The following is a 12,693-nucleotide window of genomic DNA, read 5'->3' as shown; positions in this document are numbered from 1 at the left end:
TGTGCAAGTTATTTCAGGGACTTTCTGCTTTGTTTCATAAAACTTTGCGTGAGAAGCTGGGGGGGACAGAGAAAGGAGAGAAGGGGGGGTTTAAGAGAGGTGGGCAAACATGAAGTACTTCCAGGCAGCGTGACTCAGCAGGTTTACGTAAGGACAAGAGAAACAGGCCTGCAGAAAGCTTACAGGGATCCTTCCTGGTGACGCGGGAAGAAGCGGGCGATGCAGTGCTGATGGAACTTGGGAGCCCACGTATGAACGCGACCCAGGCTGGTGAAAAGAATGAAGCGCGTGTCCTCTGAGTGCACATGTGTGCCAGTGGAAAAGCGCTGGTGCCTTGCTGACGTAACACCCCGCTAAGTGTTTCCATACAGGAGGCCTCGCTGCCATCAGGCGTCAGGCCCCGCCCCCTTCGGCACGGACGCGTCTGGTCGCCATCATCGGCTCGTGTGAGCGGCGACATTCAAACATGCACGCACACGCCCGGGGGAGCACGGGGATCGAACACACGACCAGCTGTCCTCTGCATGCTGCTGGAAGCCAAGACCTTTACACACAAGTTGATGGCACGAGCAACAAGGTTACACAACGAGTTAGGGATCTAAATATCTCCACAGCCAGTAAACATGTAAATGTCCTCTAATGCAGTGGTTCTCAACCTTTTTTCAGTGATGTACCCCCTGTGAACATTTTTTTTAATTCAAGTACCCCCTAATCAGAGGAAAGCATTTTTGGTTGAAAAAAAGAGATAAAGAAGTAAAATACAGCACTATGTCATCAATTTCTGATTTATTAAATTGTATAACAGTGCAAAATATTGCTCATTTGTAGTGGTCTTTCTTGAACTATTTGGAAAAAAGATATTAAAAAAAAATAAAAAAATTGTTAAAAAATAAACAAGTGATTCAATTATGAATAAAGATTTCTACACATAGAAGTAATCATCAACTTAAAGTGCCCTCTTTGGGGATTGTAATAGAGATCCATCTGGATTCATCAACTTAATTCTAAACATTTCTTCACAAATCAAGAAATATTCAACATCAATATTTATGGAACATTTCCACAAAAATGTAGCTGTCAACACTGAATATAGCATTTTTATATTTTTTTCACAGTTTATGAACTTACATTCATATTTTGTTGAAGTATTATTCAATACATATATTTATAAAGAATTGTTTTTATTTTTAGAATATTTAAAAAAAAATCTCACGTACCCCCTTGGCATACCTTCAAGTACCCCCCGGGGTACGCGTACCCCCATTTGAGAACCACTGCTCTAATACTGTGTTTTTCAACCGCTAATGGTGTCAGGCTTGGACTTGGATTGTTTGTGCTCCTTCAACTGGCCGTCCAGAGTCGAGACCCAGGATGGACCGCTCGTCGGGACCCAGGATGGACCGCTCGCCTGTGTATAGGTTGGGGGACATCTCTACGCTGCTGATCCGCCTCCGCTTGAGATGGTTTCCTGTGGACGGGACTCTCGCTGCTGTCTTGGCTCCGCTTGAACTGAACTCTCGCGGCTGTGTTGGAGCCACTATGGATTGAACTTTCACAGTATCATGTTAGACCCGCTCGACATCCATTGCTTTCGGTCCCCTAGAGGGGTGGGGGGTGCCCACATATGAGGTCCTCTCCAAGGTTTCTCATAGTCAGCATTGTCACTGGCGTCCCACTGGATGTGAATTCTCCCTGCCCACTGGGTGTGAGTTTTCCTTGCCCTTTTGTGGGTTCTTCCGAGGATGTCGTAGTCGTAATGGTTTGTGCAGTTCTTTGAGACATTTGTGATTGGGGGCTATATAAATAAACATTGATTGATTGAACGCAGAGGGAATATGGGACGAGCCGGGCATGAATTCAGGTACATAGTTTTAATTTTATTAATACTCAAAATACAAAAAAAAGGCAAACCAAGGACGCGCTCTGTGGCGGATAAAAATCTATACTATAACTTAGAACAAAAACAGCACAATGGCAATACTATCTACTAACAAACAAAAGGTACTATCAAAGACATAAATACAAACAAAAACTTACCTGGCGTGGATGAATCAAAAAGCATGGCACGAAGTATGTAAGGCAATGAAAGTTAGAACGGCACAGGTAATGAAAGTTGGTGTGAAGATCCCAGGACGAAGACAAGAAAAAGAGTGACTTAAATAGCTGTGATGATTAGTGAAAACAGGTGAGGCCGAGAACAGGGAGGTGACAGGTGAAAACTAATGAGGTTGGCATGGAAACAAACAAAACCAGGAAGTGCAAAACGTGACTGATTGTCCAAAATCAAAAACATAACATGACAAAACTAAACATGATCCATAGGTGTGACAAATGGGAGATGAGCTCATTTCACCTATTTGGGTTAAAAATATTTTTGCAAACCAGTAATTATAGTCAGCAAATTATGTGTTGTTGTTGAGAGGTCGGTGCTGTCTACCGCTCGGCAGAGTAACCATGTAACCATCGCTCATCCATGCGGACTGGACACTGGCCGAGAGTGGAGTCGGCTGTCTTGGTTGCTTTGTTGGGTCTGCTCCTGTCTCTGGCCATGCTCCCTCCTCCCCAGTGGAAAATGGCGTGGAACACCCCAGAGGCCACCACAGTGGATATGTTTCTTTTACTTTTTATTCATAGCTGTATGTAGAAGTGTCTGGTTATATCTGCTGCTTTAATGTCTTTAATGTCCTCTGTGTTCTTTGATGTTTGATGTTTCCCTCTTACACACATGGAAGAGGGATGTGTACTATGGCTATGAGTTGTTTTTTTTCCCCCTTGGCCTCAGTCTGCACCCCCTCTCCAGGGCCCAGGCTAAGACTGATTTTTCAAATTTTATTTTAATCATCTATTTTTTTCTCCCCCCCTTGTTTACCTGTATCTCATCTTTTTTTGTAAGGGGCGCTGGAAGCCGGCAGACCCGTCAGCGATCCTGTTCTGTCTCCCTTTAATGTTTGTCTGATCTTGAATGGGATTGTGCTGAAAATTGTAATTTTCCTGAAGGAACTCTCCTGACGGAATAAATAAAGTACTATCTAATCTAATCTAATACTCTTCCATATCAGCAGGTGGCAGCCGGTAGCTAATTGCTTTGTAGATGTCGGAAACAGCGGGAGGCAGCGTGCTTAAACCAAAAATAAACAAAAGGTGAGTGCCCTTAAAGGCCTACTGAAACCCACTACTACTGACCTCGCAGTCTGATAGTTTATATATCAATGATGAAATATTAACATTGCAACACATGCCAATACGGCCTTGTTAGTTTACTAAATTGCAATATTAAATTTCCCGCGAAGTGTCCTGTTGAAAACGTCGCGGAATGATGACGCTTATGTTGACGCGGGCTTGTGACGTCATTGGTTGGAGCGGACATTTTATCCCAGCACCACTCACGGCTAAAAGTAGTCCGATTTAATCGCATAATTACACAGTATTTTGGACATCTGTGTTGCTGAATCTTTTGCATTTTGTTCAATTAATAATGGAGACTACAAAGAATAATAAATAAATAAATGGGTTGTACTTGTATAGCGCTTTTCTACCTTTCAAGGTACTCAAAGCGCTTTGACACTACTTCCACATTTACCCATTCACACACACATTCACACACTGATGGAGGGAGCTGCCATGCAAGGCGCCAACCAGCAACCATCAGGAGCAAGGGTGAAGTGTCTTGCTCAGGACACAACGGACGTGACGAGGTTGGTAGTAGGTGGGGATTGAACCAGGGACCCTCTGGTTGTGCACGGCCACTCCTCCACTGTGCCAAGAAGAATGCATTTGGTGGAAAGCGAACATTTTTCTCTACCACATGTCGACCAGCAGGTTTCGGTGAGAAAATTGTGGTGATAAGTCGGCTCTTACGGGAGACATGAGCGGAGCTTGTGTCGTCCTTCCTCCTGCAGCTGTCAAATAGGCAGCTTCGACTTTCTTGGCTCCTCCATGGCTTCCATCAGAGACACTGGCGGTCACCAAACCCCTCTGACTTTCAAGTATGACTTTATAATCTCACTAAAACACTAGTAACACAATAATCAGATAAGGGTATTTTCCAGAATTATCCTAGTAAATGTGTCTAATAACATCTGAATCGCTCCCACTGCCGTCGCCTTTTTTTTCTAGCGCTTCACTCTAACTTTCCTCTTTCATCCTTGCTCAAATTAATGGGGAAATCGTCGCTTTCTCTGTCTGAATCGCTCTAGCTGCTGGTAGCTATGATTATAAACAATGTGAGGAGCCCTACAACCCTTGACGTCACGCACACATCGTCTGCTACTTCCGGTACAGGCGAGGCTTTTTTATTAGCGACCAAAAGCTGAGAACTTTATCGTCGATGTTCTCCACTAAATCCTTTCAGCAAAAATATGGCAATATCGCAAAATGATCAAGTATGACATAGAATGGACCTGCTATCCCCGTTTAAATAAGAACATCTCATTTCAGTAGGCCTTTAAGAAAAGGTATTGAACCTTAGGGATGGCTATGCAGAACGAAACTACAACTGAACTGGCTACACAGTAAACAAAAACAGAATGCTGGACGACAGCAAAGACTTACTGTGGAGCAGAGACAGCGTCCACAATGTACATCCGAACATGACATGACAATCCACAATATCCCCGCATGTCACAGCGTGGTCATGCGGGGTCGTTCCTCCAGATGCAAAACGGACACTCCGGACGAAAACATGAAGGTAGGAGATGATTTATCAATCATAAATCATACACCGTACCAAAAAGACAGAAACAAACAAAAATAAGCGTGCTGATCACACGGGAAACTATGACAACAACTTAGCACGGGAATCTAGAACAGGAATACACCGACGCAACAGTTGCATACAGCAAACAATGAAGTATAAATAGCTCTCTGATCAGTGCTCAACAGCAGGTGCACGTGCCGAGCACTAATCAGAGGCAGGTGAAACCAATTAGTACCCATGGCAACCCCCGAAGTGCACAAAACAGGAAGAAAGGGAGTCCAAAACTAACAGAACATAACTGAACAAAACACGATCCGACCATGGATCACGACACCACAAAGAAGATAAAAACAACTGAAATAGTCTTGATGGCTGAAACTAAATCGGTGCGGGAAATAACAAAAGAGAAAAAGCCACCAAAATAGGAGCACAAGACAAGAAGTAAAACACTACACACAGGAAAACCACAGGTGGTGACAGCACACCTACTTTGAGACAAGAGCTATACTGATACAAGGTTAGGCTTTAAATTCATACCCAACGACTTTTTACTATCAACTGAGTTTTGTTTTTTTAACGATTTCTGCTGGTGGTGTGCTTCCGCGTTTTTTCAACGCAAAAAATGTGCCTTGGCTCTAAAAAGCTCAAAAACACTGCTCTAATCGTCAAAGTTAGCTGTTGACGAACCCCAAGATGCAGAGATGGAGGCAGGCATTGGATAGGTAAACATGATTTAATTAAAACTAAACAAGAACAAACAAAAAGCACGCACGTGGGCGGATAACAAACTAAGGGAGCTAGCAAGGAAGGTTGAAAACAAAAAGGAACTTAGCGTGGAAGCTAGCAGGTAACAAAACTGGAAACAGCTAATGGCTAACAAGAAAACACGAAACAAAAGTGCTAGGAGAAAAGAAACTACAAATAGCTAACAGGAACAGCTTACCGCTACGACGACAAGGACAAATAGTAGCACGACAGGTAGTAGCTGTAATGATGACATCGACACGACAGGTAGCAAAGACAATAATCCAGCACTGACTGGAGGACAAAAAACAGACTCAAATAGAAGCGGGCTGATTGACAACAGGTGTGGCCAGGTGCCAATCAGCCAAAGCTGAGGGAAAAAAGCGCTCAGGGAGAAACACAGGAAACCGACAAAATAAGAGTGCTGACAGGAACTAAAAACAGGAAATACTAAGCACAGAGGAAACAAAGACAAATGCAGAGAAAAAAAGTAAAACACAAACAAACTGTCAGGGGAAAGCCTGACACTAATAAGCACTCAACTGCTGTACTAATGAATAAAATAAAAAATACTTTATTTCCTCTGAAAAGTACCGGTACTTTTTTTTCTTCCATCGATGTGAGGCGTTGCTGGTATATGAGCCGCGGCATTTGTTCGTCAACACACGCACACATAGCACTTACAAGCAGAAACAATGTATATATATATATATATATATATATATATATATATATATATATATATATATATATATATATATACATATATATATATATATATGTATATATATATATATATATATATATACATATATATATATATATATATATATATATATATATATATATATATATACATATATATATATATATATATATATATATATATATATATATATACATATATATATATATATATATATATATATATATATATATATATATATATATATATATACATATATATATATATATATATATATATATATATATATATATATATATATATATATGTATATATATATATATATATATATATATATATATATATATATATATATATATATATATATACATTGTTTCTGCTTGTAAGTGCTATGTGTGCGTGTGTATATATATATATATATATATATATATATATATATATATATATATATGTATATATATATATATATATATATATATATATACATTGTTTCTGCTTGTAAGTGCTATGTGTGCGTGTGTTGACGAACAAGTGCCGCGGCTCATATACCAGCAACGCCTCACAGTGCCAGAGCTTGGTCCGCATTGCCGGCAGTAAGTCGAACACATTTCCAGTGAGGGTTGGACTCCGCCAAGGCTGTCCTTTGTCACCGATTCTGTTCATAACTTTTATGGACAGAATTTCTAGGCGCAGTCAAGGCGTTGAGGGGTTCCGGTTTAGGTCTCTGCTTTTTGCAGACGATGTGGTCCTGATGGCTTCATCTGACCGGGATCTTCAGCTCTCACTGGATCGGTTCGCAGCCGAGTGTGAAGCGACCGGAATGAGAATCAGCACCTCCAAGTCCGAGTCCATGGTTCTCACCCGGAAAAGGGTGGAGTGCCATCTCCGGGTTGGGGAGGAGACCCTGCCCCAAGTGGAGGAGTTCAAGTACCTAGGAGTCTTGTTCACGAGTGAGGGAAGAGTGGATCGTGAGATCGACAGGCGGATCGGTGCGGCGTCTTCAGTAATGCGGACGTTGTACCGATCCGTTGTGGTGAAGAAGGAGCTGAGCCGGAAGGCAAAGCTCTCAATTTACCGGTCGATCTACGTTCCCATCCTCACCTATGGTCATGAGCTTTGGGTCATGACCGAAAGGATAAGATCACGGGTACAAGCGGCCGAAATGAGTTTCCTCCGCCGTGTGGCGGGGCTCTCCCTTAGAGATAGGGTGAGAAGCTCTGCCATCCGGGAGGAACTCAAAGTAAAGCCGCTGCTCCTTCACATCGAGAGGAGCCAGATGAGGTGGTTCGGGCATCTGGTCAGGATGCCACCCGAACGCCTCCCTAGGGAGGTGTTTAGGGCACGTCCAACCGGTAGGAGGCCACGGGGAAGACCCAGGACACGTTGGGAAGACTATGTCTCCCGGCTGGCCTGGGAACGCCTCGGGATCCCCCGGGAAGAGCTAGACGAAGTGGCTGGGGAGAGGGAAGTCTGGGTTTCCCTGCTTAGGCTGTTGCCCCCGCGACCCGACCTCGGATAAGCGGAAGATGATGGATGGATGGATGGATGGATGGATATATATATATATATCCATCCATCCATTATTCCCTTTTGGGGTTGCGGGGGGTGCTGGCGCCTATCTCAGCTACAATCGTGCGGAAGGCGGGGTACACCCTGGACAAGTCGCCACCTCATCGCATATATATATATATATATATATATATATATATATATATATATATATATATATATATATATATATACATTTTTGGCCAAAGGGGGGCTATATTTCAATATCTTACACACACTTGTTATTTCATATGTTGACCGAAGGGGGAGCACTTTTAAAACCAACACACCATCAATTTGAAAAATTCCTCCTTTTTTGGGACCACCCTGATTTTGATATATTTCGCCACTAGAGGTGCTAATGAGACATTGTATTTTACGTCCTAACTTGTTCACCGGTCTTCATATGGAAGGTACTTTTCCTTGTCGATGTCTCAAGAAGGGTAGAAATACAAGCACACCTAGCACGTGCACACACAGAGAGGAGAGAGAGCCAACTCCGCCCCTGAAGAGACGTGACAGCGGAGCAACTTGAACCTGTGAGTTATGGTCTAGTCGCCGTCCACTTATTCAGCATCTAATATGGGTACTATTTCAGAAAAACGCTGCATTATTCTATTATTCAACGTGTCAGCTTCTGTTTTTGCCGGACGTCGGAGCAAAGCGTATCAATTATTCCGCACAGAGCAGAGCGGATCGTGCGGGACAGGAAGTAGTGTACAAAATACAAAATAAAACACCAGGTTAGTTTTCAAAATAAAATGTACTGTGTTTACGGCGGATCACATTTCTCTCACAGTAGAGGTTTAGATATAAAGTTGTATTGCGTTTCAGTTGTTTAGTCTGAGCATTAAGTGAGAAAGACCATAAGTTACAACTTGATGGTGTTTTCATCAAGTTATGGGAAGAAGGACAAATTTTCACATTGAAGTTTTTTCTATTTGGGTATTTATTTTTATTTTTATTTTTTAAGTTCATGTTGACAGCGGAGCAACTTGAACCTGTGAGTTATGGTCTAGTCGCCGTCCACTTATTCAGCATCTAATATGGGTACTATTTCAGAAAAACGCTGCATTATTCTATTATTCAATGTGTCAGCTTCTGTTTTTGCCGGACGTCGGAGCAAGGCGCATCAATTATTCCGCACAGAGCAGAGCGGATCGTGCGGGACAGGAAGTAGTGTACAAAATACAAAATAAAACACCAGGTTAGTTTTCAAAATAAAATGTACTGCGTTTACGGCGGATCACATTTCTCTCACAGTAGAGGTTTAGATATAAAGTTGTATTGCGTTTCAGTTGTTTAGTCTGAGCATTAAGTGAGAAAGACCATAAGTTACAACTTGATGGTGTTTTCATCAAGTTAAGGGAAGAAGGACAGATTTTCACATTGAAGTTTTTTCTATTTGGGTATTTATTTTTTTTTTTTTTTTTTTGAAGTTCATGTTGACAGCGGAGCAACTTGAACCTGTGAGTTATGGTCCAGTCGCCGTCCACTTATTCAGCATCTAATATGGGTACTATTTCAGAAAAACGCTGCATTATTCTATTATTCAATGTGTCAGCTTCTGTTTTTGCCGGACGTCGGAGCAAGGCGCATCAATTGAGCACGGCACATCTATTCCGCACAGAGCAGAGCGGATCGTGCGGGACAGGAAGTAGTGTACAAAATACAAAATAAAACACCAGGTTAGTTTTCAAAATAAAATGTACTGCGTTTACGGCGGATCACATTTCTCTCACAGTAGAGGTTTAGATATAAAGTTGTATTGCGTTTCAGTTGTTTAGTCTGAGCATTAAGTGAGAAAGACCATAAGTTACAACTTGATGGTGTTTTCATCAAGTTAAGGGAAGAAGGACAGATTTTCACATTGAAGTTTTTTCTATTTGGGTATTTATTTATTTATTTATTTATTTTTTAAGTTCATGTTGACAGCGGAGCAACTTGAACCTGTGAGTTATGGTCTAGTCGCCGTCCACTTATTCAGCATCTAATATGGGTACTATTTCAGAAAAACGCTGCATTATTCTATTATTCAATGTGTCAGCTTCTGTTTTTGCCGGACGTCGGAGCAAGGCGCATCAATTGAGCACGGCACATCTATTCCGCACAGAGCAGAGCGGATCGTGCGGGACAGGAAGTAGTGTACAAAATACAAAATAAAACACCAGGTTAGTTTTCAAAATAAAATGTACTGCGTTTACGGCGGATCACATTTCTCTCACAGTAGAGGTTTAGATATAAAGTTGTATCGCGTTTCAGTTGTTTAGTCTGAGCATTAAGTGAGAAAGACCATAAGTTACAACTTGATGGTGTTTTCATCAAGTTAAGGGAAGAAGGACAGATTTTTACATTGAAGTTTTTCCCATTTGGGTATTTATTTATTTTATTTTTTTTTAAGTCCATGTTGCACTGTTCAATGTTCAATATTAAAGTGCTTATCTTTAACAATAAATAGCCTAATAATAAACCAGTGTTTTGTGACTTTTCATGTCTTCCAAGCCTACGATAATGTGAATTAACTCAGTATGACAATAATTTGTTGACACAAAAGAAATGGCATTCACTTTTACCTACAAAGGACACACAGCTAAGTAGTTAGCTTCCTATTAGCAAATTGAATTTTACATTAATTTCCATATTTTGTAAAAGACCCCCAAAAAAATGTCCTGCCCTTTTCTGACTTTGAGCCCCTGCCCCTCTATAATCATGTGCACGTCCCTGAAGCGCACACACACACACACACACACAAACACACACACACACACACACACACACACACACACACGCACACACACACACAAAGAGTGTGTCCCTGTGGGAGAACAAGCATGCATTACCTCAGCGTGTCGCCTGAATGTGTCATGAAAGCAACTTTGTAAAGGAACTGCTCTGCTCCATGAAGCTTTGTTGGAGGCTGACGTTCCATCATGAAGTGAATTATATTTATATAGCGCTTTTCTCTAGTGACTCAAATAAATGATACATGGGTTGTACTTGTATAGCGCTTTTCTACCTTCAAGGTACACAAAGCGCTTTGACACTACTTCCACATTTACCCATTCACACACACATTCACACACTGATGGAGGGAGCTGCCATGCAAGGCGCTAACCAGCACCCATCAGGAGCAAGGGTGAAGTGTCTTGCTCAGGACACAACGGACGTGACGAGGTTGGTACTAGGTGGGATTTGAACCGTCCTTTTACATAGTGAAATCCAATATCTAAGTTACATCTAAACCAGTGTGGGTGGCACTGGGAGCAGGTGGGTAAAGTGTCTTGCCCAAGGACACAACGGCAGTGACTAGGATGACGGAAGCGGGAATCGAACCTGCAACCCTCAAGTTGCTGGCACGGCCGCTCTACCAACCGAGCTGTGCCGTCATGACGTCATCAAACCTAAACTGCTTCTGTCATCCCCTCACTGGAAAGGTGGCTACCTATCCGACAAATACTTCCCTTTGACACACCTTTTGTCTCATCCTGTAAGGGGTGGGCAGTGGACACCATCACATGATTCCAAGATGGCGGCGCCCGGACGGGCTGCAACATTGCGGAGCTCCTGATAAAGATGAAACATTTGGCAGAAATACCGGACAATTCTACAAACTTTATGGCTGGCTCACATCGTGATCACGTACGACCGCCAGACACTTCTGGATGTGGACGAATCGGGCCGTTTTGGACTGATAGACACTTGCGTGCTAGACTTGCTAACTAGCATGGGAATACGTCGGCGGCTACATCCAGCGGCCTGTGAAGCAGGGGAGTCTAGTAGCAGCGGGGGCCGTCTACGGAGCAGACGCCAGCGGTGTGATCGGAAACGCGGATGTCGAGCGGGGCTAAAAACAAAGCAGAAGGCTAATCCCCACAGAACACCACTTCCCTCCATCCTGAAGACGGATTTAAATGGAAAATGCGAGACTACTGGTCTGGGTAAGGAGTCAGTTAAATTAGAACACGTTTTTTCTGCTTTGAGTGTTTCAGAGTTGGACATGTGTTTTACTGAGGTGGCTAACTATGATGCGTGCAGTTTATCAAAGCAACAAACAAACAATCGGAAAATCCCCGTTACTGAGGTGGCTAACCATGATGCGTGCAGTTTATCAAAGCAACAATCAAACAATTGGAAAATTCCTGTCGTATCAATTCCTAGATATGGTCGTAACTATACTAAATGCACTGGGCATAATAAACACAACATTATTAATATTGCTACTACGGATAATTTGATCAAAAATTCACTGAAACAGCCCACTACCCATAATATAGGTTTTTTAAACATAAGATCATTGTCTCCCAAAACGTGGAGGGGGTCCGGTCCGATCCGGTGGCCATGTACTGCTTGCCTGTGTATCGGCTGGGGACATCTCTGCGATGCTGATCCGCCTCCGCTTGGGATGGTTTCCTGCTGGCTCCGCTGTGAACGGGACTCTCGCTGCTGTGTTGGATCCATTGTGGATTGAACTTTCACAGTATTATGTTAGACCCGCTCGACATCCATTGCTTTCCTCCTCTCCAAGGTTCTCATAGTCATCATTGTCACCGACGTCCCACTGGGTGTGAGTTTTCCTTGCCCTTATGTGGGCCTACCGAGGATGTCGTAGTGGTTTGTGCAGCCCTTTGAGACACTAGTGATTTAGGGCTATACAAGTAAACATTGATTGATTGATTGATGTCACGAGGAAAACACCATAAACTTTCCGCTGACTCAGCAGTAAAGGAGGAAGAAGGTCAGGTGTCTTCAAACATGTGGAATGTAAGAGGAAGAAGATGGTGAGTCAGTGTTCGTCGCCATCCCTCGTCTTCTTTTCTAATCCTCTTCATCAGAGTGCAGGGGGAACCCCGAGTTGCAAACTCAATTGGTGTTTGAACAGGGTTCATTAATGGAAACGTTTGTACAAAACCCAAAACCGGTAAAGTCAGCACATTGTGTAAATCAATCAATCAATCAATGTTTATTTATATAGCCCCAAATCACAAATGTCTCAAAGGAC

Source organism: Nerophis ophidion, linkage group LG12 (assembly GCF_033978795.1).
Source record: "Nerophis ophidion isolate RoL-2023_Sa linkage group LG12, RoL_Noph_v1.0, whole genome shotgun sequence".
Taxonomy (NCBI): domain Eukaryota; kingdom Metazoa; phylum Chordata; class Actinopteri; order Syngnathiformes; family Syngnathidae; genus Nerophis; species Nerophis ophidion.
Note: the sequence above shows the minus strand (reverse complement) of the source record.